We start from the raw sequence: 15,766 nt of genomic DNA, 5'->3' as shown, positions 1-15,766 counted from the left end.
CCAGTTCATTACTCCTCGAGTGGCCCTGAGATATTGTTATAACCCTGACTAGGGGTGGACAATTCGTATCGCACTCATTCCCTTCAACTAGCCACAACCATCATAACCCAAAATATGCCCATTTGACCCCATTTACGAAGGTCGTAGTAACACAAATCAAAGTTAATCTGAAACTGTGCCATTTTAGGCGAATAGTCTTTAGTCAAAACAATCGACTCATTTGAATACTATAGCAGCTCTCGCCACGACCAGGCTATATAAATTTGCCAGAACTCTATAAGCGGTCATAAGGCCCGACAAAATGTTCCTAACAGTCCGCCTATGTGATCGACTAGTCATCTCACATGACTCTATGGCACTTGAACTTGCCATCAATCGCATCACTCTCTAGTCACTTCGAGACGTCACCTCATGTAAGTAACTATGGGCAAATACAATGCTAATCCATGTTCACTTAAACGGGGTTCAATTTGTCTCTACAACCCGTTGGATGTAACAAAGCATAAAGTGAGTTAATAATAACTCAAACGACAAATGTCGACATCACACTCGGGTAGTCAATACCATATTACATCCTTGTGATGCATATCGTAAGTGTAAACACTTATTGATTGCAATAGAAGTTTAACATGCCATGTGTCCATGTGTTCAAACTTCTTATACTTGCATTTTCCTTTACATTCATGTTCTCTCTCATAGCATGAACCTTACCAAGTACACATCAAGGTTCCCGACCTTGGTTTTGGTTCTTTATCTTGAAAGAACTTCCTTGTCGATTATCACATAACGAACGAATTTGTGGTGAATGATATAACTTGTACTGATCAAGTGCTCCATTCACACACAATGCACTAGGTATATGTTTTGCAGAGTCTTGCAACAATTTGTCAAGATGATTGACCTAGCATTTCTCAAAAGTCCTAGCATAGTTAGGAAAGATTAGTTTTGAGTAACTTCTTATTCAACTAAGTATCTTTCCAAACTTCTTATTTCTCCTTTTGACTTAAAAAGTTTAGGATTTTCATAAATCTTTACGTGTGTTCGGATTTTCTATAATATGTGCAACCTCTTAACACATAATAGAGTATTCTGTCAAACACTGAAATCGCTCATCGGATTCTCCTCGAGAATTCATGACGTTTCTTGTATGGCTTGCCAATGAATCATCATGCTCTCATGCATATGATTCACTATTGGACATGTGCATGATTATTCTAATGGCGGAAACATTAGTTACTAATAATCATGAGATCAACCGTTCATAGGTTCAATGAACGACCATGACTGCTAATGGCAATTCCATTTTCATCTACATGAATAACCTATGTGTATGTTGATACGATGTGTATCTCTTAATACTAATCAAATATTTCTTGACGTAATTGGATTCATCATAGTCCAAATTCATCCAGAATTGAAAACTCAAATACTTCTTTGTGAAAGAAGATATTAGCTCGTCATTCCTAATGAGTAATGAGTTGTAAACATTCAAAGGATGATAGCTCCCACTAAATTCTATGTCTTCACATGATAATTTCTAATGCTCCCACTTAATTCCACATGTTTCGAAATTGATTACTCAATTGAAAACATTTCAAAATTTGGAATGTATGTTGCTTTGCAAAGTTATTAAGATGAAACCATATATGTTCCCATCATATCCTTTCAAAATTCCTCTTTAGAAGAGGTCTCATCTTAACCTTATGGAAAGAGATTTTAAATCTCTAACACATTCATGTCGTAATGATGTGTGGCAATGTCATTTATTAAATATAAGTAATATCTAATACACATCCTTCAAAATATCCCTTTTAGAAGGAGGTTTAACCAATTCATTTTCATAATGAGGTTAAGTAATGACTTTTGCATGGTTTAATCTTTAGCAATTGAGGATATCGGTATATCAATCCTTGCAACCTCTAGTCATAAATATCGCTTATTACTAGGATGTTACATTGACTCATTTAGGCTCTTAAGTAAATCTCAAGGTTGAAACTATTGGTCCAAAAATTTTCATAAACTAGTCAAAACTCTTGTTAAGACTTTATATTAGTCATTTTGTTCCAAAACTTTCTTTTGGTCTCCTCGTGTAGTAATCTTGAGAACATACTCTTATGATTACATTACTTGGTCTCTTAAGTCATATAGAACTTACTTGAGACCATAGATCTCATCTATTTGGGTACACTATGTGAATAGATATACCTTCATTCAAATCATTCTCTCTTGCGTAGATCTCATTTACACAAGTACACAAATTTATCTTGCCTCGTGTGTTGTGTCCTCATTTTTCTCCCACTCTATCTTTAGAATAAATACACTAGAGATTCAAAGATAGCATATGAGACACAAATAATGATGTTGAAGTATAAGGAGAAATGTCTCATAGATTGACTAATAGTTATAGATTTCGTAAATGTACTTGGTGATTGACATTCCTTTAAGAGAGTTCATAGACTCAAAATCACTTTGTAAATGATCATACACAAGCCTTAAGCATGTGGACATATAATGAATCCCGTCATTATATTTGTCTATTAGATCACTTTAAGTGAATAATCATATGTTTCTAAGAGCAAGCATTTAAATACGAATTTTAGAACAAAGGATAAAATGATAAAACGGGTGACTTGGGTTGCAAACCAAGCCACCATTATCCAAAATACAACCAATTATCCAAAATACCTTTCCATGTCGAACATGGAAACTTAAAGGTTCTAAAATTCAAAACATGAATAAAATAAGACAATTAAAAAGCAAAGCTCCATGAAAGCTATTCCTAGCTTCTTGATGGTTTCTCATGCTTGCTTTTCCTTTCCCTTGTCTTTGCTTGGTGGAGGCCCTATTTACAATAAAAGGGAGATACATTACCACAACTTTGTATCATAATACCATAGTTGAATTAGAAACATAAAAGAAGGGATAGTCATTTACCTACTTTGGAGTGATCTTTCCAAATTAATATCACCAAGGTATTTGGAACAATTTCTTTTCCAATGTCCCATACCATTACAATAATGGCATTTATCAAGAGGACCCTTCTTGATTTTCGAAGTGCTAGCATCATTAGCTTTAGCTTTGGTGAAAGTGGGAGCTTTCTTCTTACCCTTCCTCCCATTCTTCTTGAACTTCCCCTTGCTCTTAGTGCTTATGTCAAGCACATCCTTTGGAGGGTTCACATTTAACCCCATGTCCCTCTAGGCTTGCACAAGTAACTTGTGCAATTCTTCAAGAGACACATCCTTGTCTTGCATGTTAAAATTCACCCAGAATTAAACATACGCTTTGACTTTGGACAAGGAGTGTAGAATCCTATCTACCATGAGTTCTTTGGGGATTTCAACCTTTTGAATTTTCAAGGTCTCGACAAGCTCCATAAGTTTGAGCACATGAGGGCTAACCTTTTGGCCCTCTTTGAAGTCGAGATCAAAGAATGCCGCGGCCGCCTCATATTGGACGATCCACGGAGTTTGTGAAAACATTGTCACAAGTTTGGAGTAAATCTCATTAGCGGTGCCCATTTTAAAGGCTCTCCTTTGGAGATCCGCCTCCATCGCAAATATCAAGACGTTTTTCATTGCGGCGGACTCCTTATGGTAAGCCTCATATGCTTCCCTAGTGGCGGCGGTCGACCTAGTAGTAGGTTCGGGTGGAGAGGCCTCGGTTAGGTAACGAAGCTTGTCGTCACCTTGGGCGGCTAGTTTGAGTTGGGCATCCCAATCGGAGAAATTTGACCCATTCTTTTCAAGTTTACATCGATCCATGAAGGATCGGAGCCATGATGAATTAGCGAGAGGCGTGGCGTTAGGGGTTGGTGTTGCCATTTGTTATGAGAAAAGAAGTGGTCTACAAAACAAAATGGAAGGAGTAAAACAAATGTCGTTTTAATAATAATACTCGTAAAAATTTATAATTTAAACAAGTTTTATGCATTTTTCTAGTGACCTCTACCCAACTAGATAAATGATTCCAATACCCAAATTCATATCGACTTAGGCACGGTATGGCCGATGAAACCCTTATCAATATAACTCGGTGGATTAACGTTTTAATCGATTCTACTTTTAGAACTCTTGGTCGATAAAATTACTTTAATAATTATCTATAGCCCGGAACACATGCAACTACGGTCACGAATACTTCCGTTGAGCTCAATCCAAATTTCGAATAAATGTGTCCATGATCCAAATCCACATCAACTTGGGCACGGTATGGCCGATGAAACCCTCATTAACATGAACTCGGTGGATAAACATTCATCACCCACTTCCCCTACGTAACAAGGTTTGTACCCCGGTAGGGCCGAGTGCACTCCCTCGCGAAATAGGTTTTCATGGTTTCTACTATTTGGTAAGTCTATGTCTCAATTAATTGTTTTAGCGAGAGGTCATGTCAATTTATTATCTATCACGTTTTAAGTGAACTAAAGCGGTGAACTACGATAATTGTAATTGACACGGTCGATGAACTCGATTAGATAAAGATGCATGTTTTAGTTATGGCGATTTAGCGATGCATGCGACATATAAATAAAATGCAAAGCATAAAAATAAATCCTAGTATGGCCTACCTAAAATAGAAAAACTTATTTAACTATTACACATTCGGAAACCAACTCCATTGGTCCCTTGAATTTCGGTTGTGGCACGCATCGCGAGGTAACACCGTCTTTATGTATCGTCATCTTGAAGAAATCCGTCTTTGGGAACTCCGAAATGAATAAAATTACATAATAAATTACATAATTTCCTATTATACATTTGTAACTAAAATAAAATAAATCTATTAAATTACAAAAACGGTGATACGAGATCACAATAAATTACAACCGAATCGATATTCCCATACATTTTGGGAAATACCAATTAAAAACTAAGGCCATACTAAGTAAAAATTACATAATTCAAAAATTACACAAATTAAAATTATGACAATCATAAAGAAAATGCAGCATTATAATATGTATGAACATGCCCAATTTTATGCTAAATCGCCTTTAAATAGCCAATATCGTATATTACTCGGTTTTTACGGATTTGCGTGATTTCAACATTTTATAATCACAAAATTACATAAATTCATATTTATGCATAAGTTAATTACCCTAACCTCTTAGGACTCAAAATTTAGTCTTCACTAATTATTTGACCATAATTAACTCATATTTCTAAAATTTGTTCATTAATGGACTTAAAATTATAAAAATAAGCTATAAACTTCAAATAAATCACAAAATTTCAAATAAATTTGAAATTTGAAATTTAAACTCATGAACATTCTGGAAAAAATACCATGACACTCATAATGTTCAAAAACTTAGGTTAAAAATTTCGAAATTTATCCGGAAAAACAATGTTGCGGTTTATCGGTTTTAACTAAATAATCATAAAAACATGAGAAAAATTATATATTCATTAACTTTTCAATTTTATATCTGAAAAAGATAATAAAATGCAACATATAATGTTTTTCCTTAGTCATAGAGTATGTTTTATTAATATTTCACTAATAAAGTCACTATTCATGCTATTTTTCTTCAAAAATCCATAAATCATGCAAAAAGACTTCACTATAGCCTATTATTTTACACACATCTTGTAAAATTGCATGTGACAACATACTAAATTTCTATGACCAGATTCGAAATTTATCTCAAATTAACCTATTTTTCACTTAAATTCGATTTTAATAATGAAAAATCCATTTTTCGAGCATAAGAAGTCCAAAAATTATGAAACTTTACAGGTCATCTCAAAATAATATATGTGACAACATATCCAAAAATCACTGGAAAATTCGAAGTTTAGCTAATATTAGTCCGAAAATGACATTTTTACTCATAAAATCATATTTTAATGCCATTATTGTATAATATGAACAATAAAAATCCATAAATTAACCAAAATATCCTAAAAATATTTTAGGACCAGAAATTTTAACATGCATGATGATTTTCGTGATATATCATAATAACACAAATTAAATAAGTTTTATATGTTATTCTTATAACTCGGAAAAACTTTTAACCGATTTGCATGCAAACAACCATGGCTCATGATACCGATTGATGGAAAAGTAGATCTATATACTAACATATTCATATATGTTTTGTTAATTTACTCATAAAATTAATGGTGATCTTATGCATGCAAACTTATAAACAAAATAAAGAAGAAACATTCATCCTTACATTGGAAATTCGGTTTATATGGGCACAAGAGAGATCACCTTCTCTCTTGTTCTTGTGCTTTCCTTAGTGGAAGAACTAAGATCCAAGTATAGGATCTCTCCCAAAGCTATATACCCAAAGCACACTCTTAATAAAATTAATATTATGTATACTAGACAATATTAATTTTGTAAGAAAATTGACCCAAAATAATTTGGTTTTATCTCCCAAAAACCGGTTAGAAGAGGAGAAGAGGAAGGTGAAATATTTTTATCTCTCTAAAATATTTTTGGTGGATGAATGAATGAATGATACAACAAAAACATTTTTGTGTATATTAGGTAAAATAAGAGGAAAAACCAAGTGGTTTTTCCTCTCCAAAAACCGGGTGGAAGAGGGCATGGGAGGGAGCCAATGCATGCTCTAGTTGCTCTTCACAATGAACAATAGGTTTTGCATGGCTAGTCTTTAGGTAATCATCATGTTCTCCACTAATTTAATCAACACAATATTAGCCTAATACTCCCTTAATTTCGGTCCATTTAGATAATATGGACTCCATATTATCTTTGTCAAAATGTCAATTTGTCTTATGTCACATGTCATATGTTACATAAATTTGTTATGTATTTTTAACATATTAAAAATCAACGTATTAATAAAAATACGTCATATACAAAAATCGACTTAGTAATTCATAATTACTTGTACCAAAATATTTTACCAATTATAAATCACAACAATTTTTATTTATAATAATTCATTCAAATTCAATTGTTTCCTTAAACAATAATTTCATCTGAGTAATGATACAATTCGATTACACAGACCGTATCTCATTTTAATCAATTTCAATGAGATACGTAAATATTACTTCCAAAATCGTCCGTCAATTTTAATTAAATTAATTGACTCGTAACGTTATACGATCAATTAATTGATCAATTAAGAGTGTTGCCCTAACCTAGGGGATCAACTGATCACCACCGTCGCACGACAGTAATGTCAAACTCTAGTCAGCCAATCATTACCGATATGTGTGGACCAGTTGACAGTAAATATTACTTCCCAATTTGTATTCTTTATAATGAGACTTAAACATGTGATCATCATGATCAACAGTTGTGACCGCATTATTGTCGGAGGACACATATTCCAACAATGCCCCTTGCCCCTATGGTATTCACGGTATGAGTTCTCGTCCCAGAACTTGGATTTCTTTTCAGGTTCGGGAGTAGGTCCTATAGGTTGGAGTTTGCCTTGTTTCATTAACCTTTTAAGAGCATTGGAGTAAGTATCCCCAAGGTTTGTGAATTTCCTTGGTGGGGTACTTTTCTTGGATGGCTCGAGAAGGTTAACTTCATCAATCTTGCTAGTGGAGCCGTAAGAACGACTTGTTGAGCCTTGATATCCTCGACCTACCGTTTTGGACAAGAGCCCTTTACGTATGTCATCTTCAATCCTTGTCCCTAGTACGGTTAAGTCCTTGAAAGTTTTGATGTTTTGGTATCTCAAATGGTTGGCATAAATGGGTTTGAGATTGTCCACGAACTTCTCCACAAGGGTAGCCTCATCCGGGCGTTCAACTAGTTGGGTACTAGTCTTCCTCCACCTACTTAGGAAGTCGGTGAATCCTTCTTTGTCATTTTGGTAAGAACCTTTAGAGTGTGCATGTTAACTTGGATCTCGGCATTATCCGCATATTGCTTGGCAAACTCGATCGCGGCATCTTCCCAAGTAGCGATCTTCTTGTGTTCTAAAGAGTAGAACCATTGCTTCTAGATGGTGTCAAGAGATGAAGGAAAGATCCTTAAGAACATCTCGGGTTTGATGCCTTTGATAGACATGTAATCCTTGAAGGCACGGATGTGGTTCAGAGGGTTTTCGTGCCCCTTGAATTTAGGGATATCCGTCATATTGAAGTTGGTTGGCAATTTGGAGTTGACGGCCTCATACTTGCGATTATTCTCCCTATAAATGTCATCCCCTTTAAGGTACATTAATTGCTCCTCTAAGTATTGGAGTCTTTTCTCAGCTACAGTCAGCCCCATGGGAGGATTTTCGTCCTTGGATTCATCTGCGTAATCACCTACTACTTCACTTTCATGAGGAGGCAATCTCCCCTCTACGGCATAGATCCGGCCCTCGATGGTGTCAAGGCGATCATACACTTGGTCTTGAGTAACTTGGATTTGAGCTAGTGTGGCTAGGATTCGATCATTACCATCTTGAAGTTGGTGGAGGTTTGTTTCGCTGGTTCCAGGCATCTTGAAAACTGGATAAGAGACCGATGACGAATCAAAACACGATCGACCATTCTAACACACTTGCTAAAAGAAGAAATGTTTTGACTCGTGAAGTGGGTGTGTGACACTTGTGTTGAGTGAGCTTTGAAGAAAGGACAAAATTTTGAAAATGTGTATCCTAGTCAACTATAGTGTAGTTGTAGGAGTGGACTCGAAGTGAGGTTTTGAAATGGGCTTGTGGCCCGAATTTTGACTCGACAAATGGACAGAGTTTCGACTAGGTTTTGCACTAATCCAATGGCCTTTTTCGAAATTTTGATTAAAAAAAGGGTTTTGATTTTTGCAAAAATCGTCATGGTTTCGTTTAGAAATGGTGATCACGTAGGTACAAACATTTATACAAGCATTATAACGGGATTCTGAGTTCATTTAAAAGGGTTTTGGTTTAAAGGGTGGGTTGCCATACCGAACCATCAAACTCGAAGTCTGTGGAGAGGCTCGTACCAAACAAGAGTAAAGCCGATTCCTAGTCCATTTCCTCAAGTAGTGAAGGCCCTTGATACAAACAAGAGTAAGCATCATGGTATGGATGACATCAATCGCTATCCATCCTTAGGCCCAAATAGGAATTAGGACCGTTTAGACGGGACGATTGGTCGAATGAGTTGGGTTGGGCCTAGGAAGGCCGAATGAAATGGTCTAGGAAGACCGAGTTATGAAAACCGACAATTGTCTTGTATAAACTATTCCCTAACCTTGTTCAAGTTTCGCCCTTGGCTACACGTAAGTGTATTATCCCCAGCGGAGTCTCCAAACTGTGGACAGCGGGGGGCCCACGGGGGCGCTTGGGAGGAAGAGGACAAGCGTTTGCATTTTTGTTGGAGTCGCCACCAATTTTTATGGGAAATTGGAACCGTTCGAATACCTCGTGCCATGTCAAGACACAAAGTAGAGACATGAACACCAAGAACTCGTTACCCTTAGCATTATATGTCTAGAATGACTCTCGTGGATGCCAATGAACACGGATGTTCACAGAGATCTGAAGTAAGGGGTGAGGGTACGTATTAGGAAGCTCTTTTGATCGAACACCTAATCCCGCCCGCCTCGATAGCAGCCTCTACTAATGATTAGGGAAATTATATATACTTGATATATCGTCGATTATATGCATGCAATGCAACATCCAAGTTTTAATCCTAACATGTGAATTTAACTAAGTCGGTTCACACGTAATTAGCAAACAATTGGGTCGAAGTAGGATTTAATGCTCAATTACATGTGAAAACATACAAATGATACAAAATACAAGGAATAAAATTACAATAATAAGAAATTACAATAATTACATCGGGTTTAGTGATTTATGTCGAAAATACCCTTAAAACGGACAATTTGAAAAAAACGAATAAAGAATAGATTAACGAACAAGTCAGAAGGTGATAATACGGATAATAGTTAATTATACGTAAGCTAATTAAACTAGGGCAGGCAACAACGGAGTTCAGAGACATAAATCATCCTGGAACAGACGCAGCAGGACTGCGCCCTCTGGAAGAGGCGCAGCAGTTGCTGCGTCTGTTCCAAGGGTGAGTTCTGGCTGTGAAGCCGGAACTGCAAATCGTTAATGTTAATTGGTGATTTTAATGGATTGATTAATATATTTACTCGGATGGAAGTGATTATCAGGTTATTTGCATATGATTAATGGTCATAAAAGTAATAAAACATGGATGAGACGGAAAATTAACGAACTATTACATGAAAGACTGATTGATTAGTGACATGGGTGAATGAAATAAACTAAATATGACGAATTGATGACAAATTAATGACGAACATGCGATGAATATGACAATAAACATATGAAAATATGTCAAAGGTCGAATTCCAGAAACCCGATATGAACAAATCGAATTTCTACAACCCGGATTGAATTTAATGACGAAAACCCGCAAACATGAGATTATAAGGGATTTAAGTCGAATTTATGATGGATAAAACATGTTAATGACGATAATTAATATACAGATGAAATTATAAGCTATTATGTCAAAGAATTAACGAGAAACAAACGAAACAAATAAAAAGACGAACGAATTACAGAGGACGAAGGAAGAAGAAAAGAAGCAGGAACTGCGGCAGCCTCACAAAGAGGCGCAGCAGGTGCTGCGTCCCTTCGAAGAGGCGCAGCAGTTGCTGCGTCCTTTCTCGATGGTTTGTCTTCTGGAAATCCGCAAAAAGAGGTTTTAAAGCACGGTTTTAGAAATCGGTTTTAAGGAGGTATTTTCGACATAAACCTTACAATAGTGGTGATACAAAAGATAAATAACAATAAATAAAAGAGAGAATTTACACCCTCAGACTTACATGTTTGACGAAACGAGATGAACTAAGTTATCGATTAGCGATACTCGACTCGAACTATAATGCAAATACGAAAGTGCCCTCGTAAGAGGAAAACGATTAAGTTAATTAAGTTGATTGATGTGGAGTTGGTCAAATTGGTCGGTCATGCAAACGAGGCTGGTACTCAGAAGGATCCGAGCTTACGTGGTCGAATGTTCAAGCACGTAGACGCCAAAAAGTAAGAACAAAGGTCTAGAATGCAAAGGGAGAAGAGAAGGGCGGACACTCGCGTCAGAAATATGAGGAGCGAAGGCTCCTATTTATACTAATCACGTGAAGGAATTAGGGTTTCGGAGAGTCTTTGGAAGTGAATCTCGGAATGATATGAAAAAGATACGAAAATTACACAGAAAAGGACCTGGGAAGAGCCGCAGCAGTCACTGCGTCTCTTGGAAGAGGCGCAGCAGTCACTGCGTCTCTTGGAAGAGGCGCAGCACCTGCTGCGTCTGTTCCCAAGTGGTTTCCTCCTGCGGAAGAAAGATTTCCGTGTTTGAGTTATAGAAGGACGGAATAATTCGGTTTTCCTTAATATCTTATGTGAATATTACGGGAAATTGTTTACCAAAGGATAAAGATTGTGAAATATTTATAAAATATGGAATAGAAATATCCGGAACATTCCAGAACATTCTGACTCGGGATTTAATGGTTATCAGAAAATGAAGACGGTTTTTTGGCCCGGACTCCAAATGTACTCTAATTACTGTCAAAACGACCGTATCGGCACGTAGATGACAACTAAGAGGTAGACATTAGTATTTGAGAAATCACTTGACGATAAACTTACGAACTGTCACAAATCGTTCCGTGTAGCAAACATGCGGCCCAATCATCACCGGGTGGTTTGCGAGAGGTGCAGAAATGAGGTATCGACACCTACCCAACCAACCTTCTTTGTCTCCCTTCTTATGTCGCCAACACCAGAAATCAAGGCAGTTCCGATTGTTTTTTTTCCTTTTTTTTTTTTTTTTTGCAAAAAAAAATTGCACACACAAATCTATGGGTTGCCTCCCAGAAGCGCTGTTGTTTTACGTCGTTGGCTCGACATCTCGCGGAGTGGTAAACCACCCGACTTAAGTAAGAGTCTAGAAAGTTACCTTACCAATGGAACGGGGTGAGCACTACACTAGTAGAAAAAACCCCTATCACGACGCGGTTATCGTGGCGGTTCTAATAGAAACGACGCGAAAAGTCCAAAAAATTGGCGGGAACGAAATTTTCATGTATGTATGGGGTCTATTGTGGCGGTTTAAGTAAGAACCGACGTGATAAGAGAAGCTTTTTATGGCGGTTCCAAATGAAAACGCCACTATAGATCAACTGTGACGGTTCTATTAACAACCGACGTTATGAATGACGCTAAAGGTTAATACAAAGTAACAATTTTTTGGGCTAAAAAACCGCCATTATATATTTTTGTGTCGGTTTTTAGCTATAACCGACTTAATAGCAAAATTAAAAAAAAAAAACTCCAAAACCCTTTAGAATTCTTGGATCGACTTTCCTGGATATTAATCTACTAATTTACTTTGTCTTCTACTCTTCGTCATCTGATCTCCACTCATCACTATCGTTCTCCGCCTCTCATAGCCACGGCGCTCACCCGACTCCTTCGATAGCCTCACCGTTCTCCTTCGTCACTGCCAACACTTTCAATCAATGCTCTCCCTCGAAGCGGCGCCTCTAGGTACAACATACGATCTAGGGTTTTGTCTTTTGTAAATAATTGGGATAAAATTGATTTTATTTCTTTTAACAGTAAGCCCAGATCGCGCATGCCCAGACACGGGTCCTAGCCGGACCTCTGCTACACCGCCCTCCATCGTCGCTCTCCGCCGCTGACCGCTACTGTTGTAACCATCCTTGCTCTCCCGTCACTGCTCTCACACTCCACAGGTAATCCGATTTTTGAATTTTGACTTGTGATTGTGTTTTATTGTTATGAAATTGAAATAGATTTTGACTTGTGAGACTGATTTACCAACAAAAATTGTATAATTAACTGAACTGGTACTAGGAGCAACTATAATTGTTGATTTTAGATCATGAAGTTGAAATAAATTGAGATAAAGGGGGATTTTACCAGTAACTCTAGTTTGAACTACATCCGAAAACCATGTTTTTCATTTCTGTATGTGCATTATATCAGGCGTTTGGATGTGCATTATATCAGATTCATATCTTATTCACTTTTTAATATTCAGCTTCCTTAATCCATATTGATACGACTGAGCATGTCTTTTGTGGTGTGTGTATTGTTCTGTGTCAGGGGCGAACCCAGAAATTAAAATATGGGGTAGCGGAAACTTTTATAACATTTTTCATGAATTAAGAAACAGACATAAGAGCATAACTTTTCTAACGATCACATTTTTCAACTTGAGAAAATAAATTGTTAGTATGTAAATGTTAAAAAGACGATAAGCAGTTCTCCATGTGTGTAAGTTTGATAACCAGTTATTGGGACTGAACTAAGCATTCTTCTAAAAAAGAAAAGACAGTAGTATTAGCCTTATTGCAATGTTGAATTTGGGCACATGGAAATTAGGTACATGGCCGCATTTTAAGACATGTACCGAAGTTAGATGTATAATAAGCTCTTAATTGATTCTGATATTTTTTTTACTGATATTATTATTTAAAAGCTATATCATTTATGCGATAAAATGTGCTAAATATTTTGAATTGAATTCCACGTGTTGCGAAAAAGTGACTCTCCTTTTGTTCCTTATGCGATAATTAACAAGCAAGGACGTAGTTCATTTGTATGTATAATCTTTATTTCTTTAACTTATGATGTTCCAACACATAGTAAACGCACTAAGCATTTCTTGAGAGAAGCTTGTGCAGTTTGATCTATTTGTCGGATTGTCTTAGTTCAGTTAGCTAGTACTCATGGGCTTGACTGTATTCTTTGACACATTTTCAGTTTGAATTTAATTTGAGATATCTTTTATATATGGCTTTATCTTCTATTTTAAAGTTTTAGATGATGTTGTCTGGAAATCTGTTTGTAATAATTATTCAGGATGGGGGTTAAATTAGCCGCTGATGTTGCTGGTTCTCACCCTTCAGCATATGGCTCTTTTGAGGATAACTCAGTGAAGGATGAACTTCTTGCATCTCAGACTAATATTAGCATTTTACTAGGTAAGGTCAACGTATGATTTCATTCTATTTTACTCTTGTTTCCATTAGCTGGTTTGTGCATAGCAGTAACCTGATCTCCTTCAACCTTTGTTCAATATTGACTCCGTGCCGGGTCAATGTGTCGATGTGTGAAGCATAAATACTGCATAGTATTTGGTTTGAGAACGTAAATGTTGTGATATCTAACATCCTAATGCTACAGCTAATAAATTGTAATCCAAAGGTGATTGAATCTTAGTATTTCAGTTTTAAAAAATACATTTTGATTCTTTTAATCACAAAAGAAGGTTACTATATTGGATAATGATAAGGCTACATCTCATGGTACAGATGATAATTTTTCTTTATAGCATGAGTGATAATTTAGTATCTTTGATTAGAAGACCACTTGATATGTTGTACGGATTGGAAACAGCTCACATATCATAAGTCAATGGGGAGTTGGATACTCAGATATTCATAAGATATTCATGAGATTTGGTGAAGTATACTAATTGATTTCTGATTTTTGTAGAAACTTATTTGGAGCAACAATCAAATCACCATTAAGTAGCACAAGTTTCTGCATTATAGCCACTGAAGTCCTCACTGACCATACTGAAATGGATGCAGGTTTTTTTCCTTTTTAATCTTTAATTAAGAGTCTCATATTAAATCATGTTTAAAATTACATATACTGACCAGTTAATCTTACATTCTTTTGCATTTTGTGTGTAGGTTGACTACATCCATGTGTTGCGAAAAAGTGATCATCCTTTTGTCCCTTATGGGATAATTATCAAGCAAGGATGTAGTTCATTCGTATGTAAATTCCTTCATTATTTAACTTATGTTGTTCAAACACACAATAATTTTTTTCTAATGTAGCTGTCGGTGTTTCTCAAATAGGAATTGTACTTTAGCGTGTTGCTTCCCCTTATAAGTTATAACACTAAACTCCTTCCTCTGATTTTGTTTATGATGCCTAAAAAGAATAAGATTTAGTTTATATGCTTAAATGGTAGTTTTGGTGGTTAATCATGGTGTAACATGTCAGAACTTTTTTGTTTTCCTGAAATATGTTGCTTGAAATAAGTTGGTGTAAATTGTTGCTGATATAGTGATATCAGTGATATAGTGTAAGATGATGTCATATACTGTTGTCTTGATATAAAATAACGTATTTGACTTAAACATTTACTAAATGGGGATAATACGCTACATTACTCAAAGCTAAGCAACACACTTACTTGTACTAGTTATAATTAAGGAAGTAACTCTTTTAAGTCTTAATACACTAGTATATTAAATGGGGATAATAGCTACACTACTTGTTTTGCCACAACCTGTTTTTCTAACTATTGGTTTGCTAAATGTATTATTGCAGATTCAACAATCTTAATTGACGAGATGAAAGATGTTAAAGACGTGTGGGCTATTAAATGTTTAGAGAACGTGAAATGATTAGTTTATTAACAAAGACATGTATGTGATTATTTATACACTTTGGATGTATAATTTTGAGCATAGACATTACTGTTATGTCTGATGATATGCAAGTTCATTCGTTGGCATTCTTTTGTATGCGTTGTTTGTTTATTTCGCTATTTGGCTTCTCAGATCTATAGGATTTCGCTGTCGGAAAATTTTGGTAGCAAATAAATTTTTTTATTTTTTTTATATATCTATGGTGGCGGTTCTTAATATGAAACGCCACTATTAGTTCGCCTTTAGTGGCGGTTCTTTACTAACAACCGACGTGATAATTACCTTTAGTGGTGGTTCTTTAACAACAACCGACGTTATAGGAAAC

The 15,766-nt window shown here is 36.0% G+C and overlaps 1 long non-coding RNA gene across 1 annotated transcript; it reads left to right on the top strand.

The window, feature by feature from the left end:
* Window positions 1-12,319: 12,319 nt before the first annotated feature.
* On the top strand, window positions 12,320-15,535 carry LOC141653622 (uncharacterized). The gene is made up of 6 exons (XR_012547472.1): window positions 12,320-12,511; window positions 12,584-12,720; window positions 13,853-13,974; window positions 14,489-14,586; window positions 14,692-14,775; window positions 15,341-15,535. It is a non-coding gene; the product is annotated as an uncharacterized LOC141653622 (long non-coding RNA).
* Window positions 15,536-15,766: the final 231 nt, after the last annotated feature.

Source organism: Silene latifolia, chromosome 4 (genome assembly GCF_048544455.1).
Source record: "Silene latifolia isolate original U9 population chromosome 4, ASM4854445v1, whole genome shotgun sequence".
In the NCBI taxonomy this organism is placed as follows: Eukaryota; Viridiplantae; Streptophyta; class Magnoliopsida; order Caryophyllales; family Caryophyllaceae; genus Silene; species Silene latifolia.
Note: the sequence above shows the minus strand (reverse complement) of the source record. Positions and strands in the feature narration are given on the sequence as shown.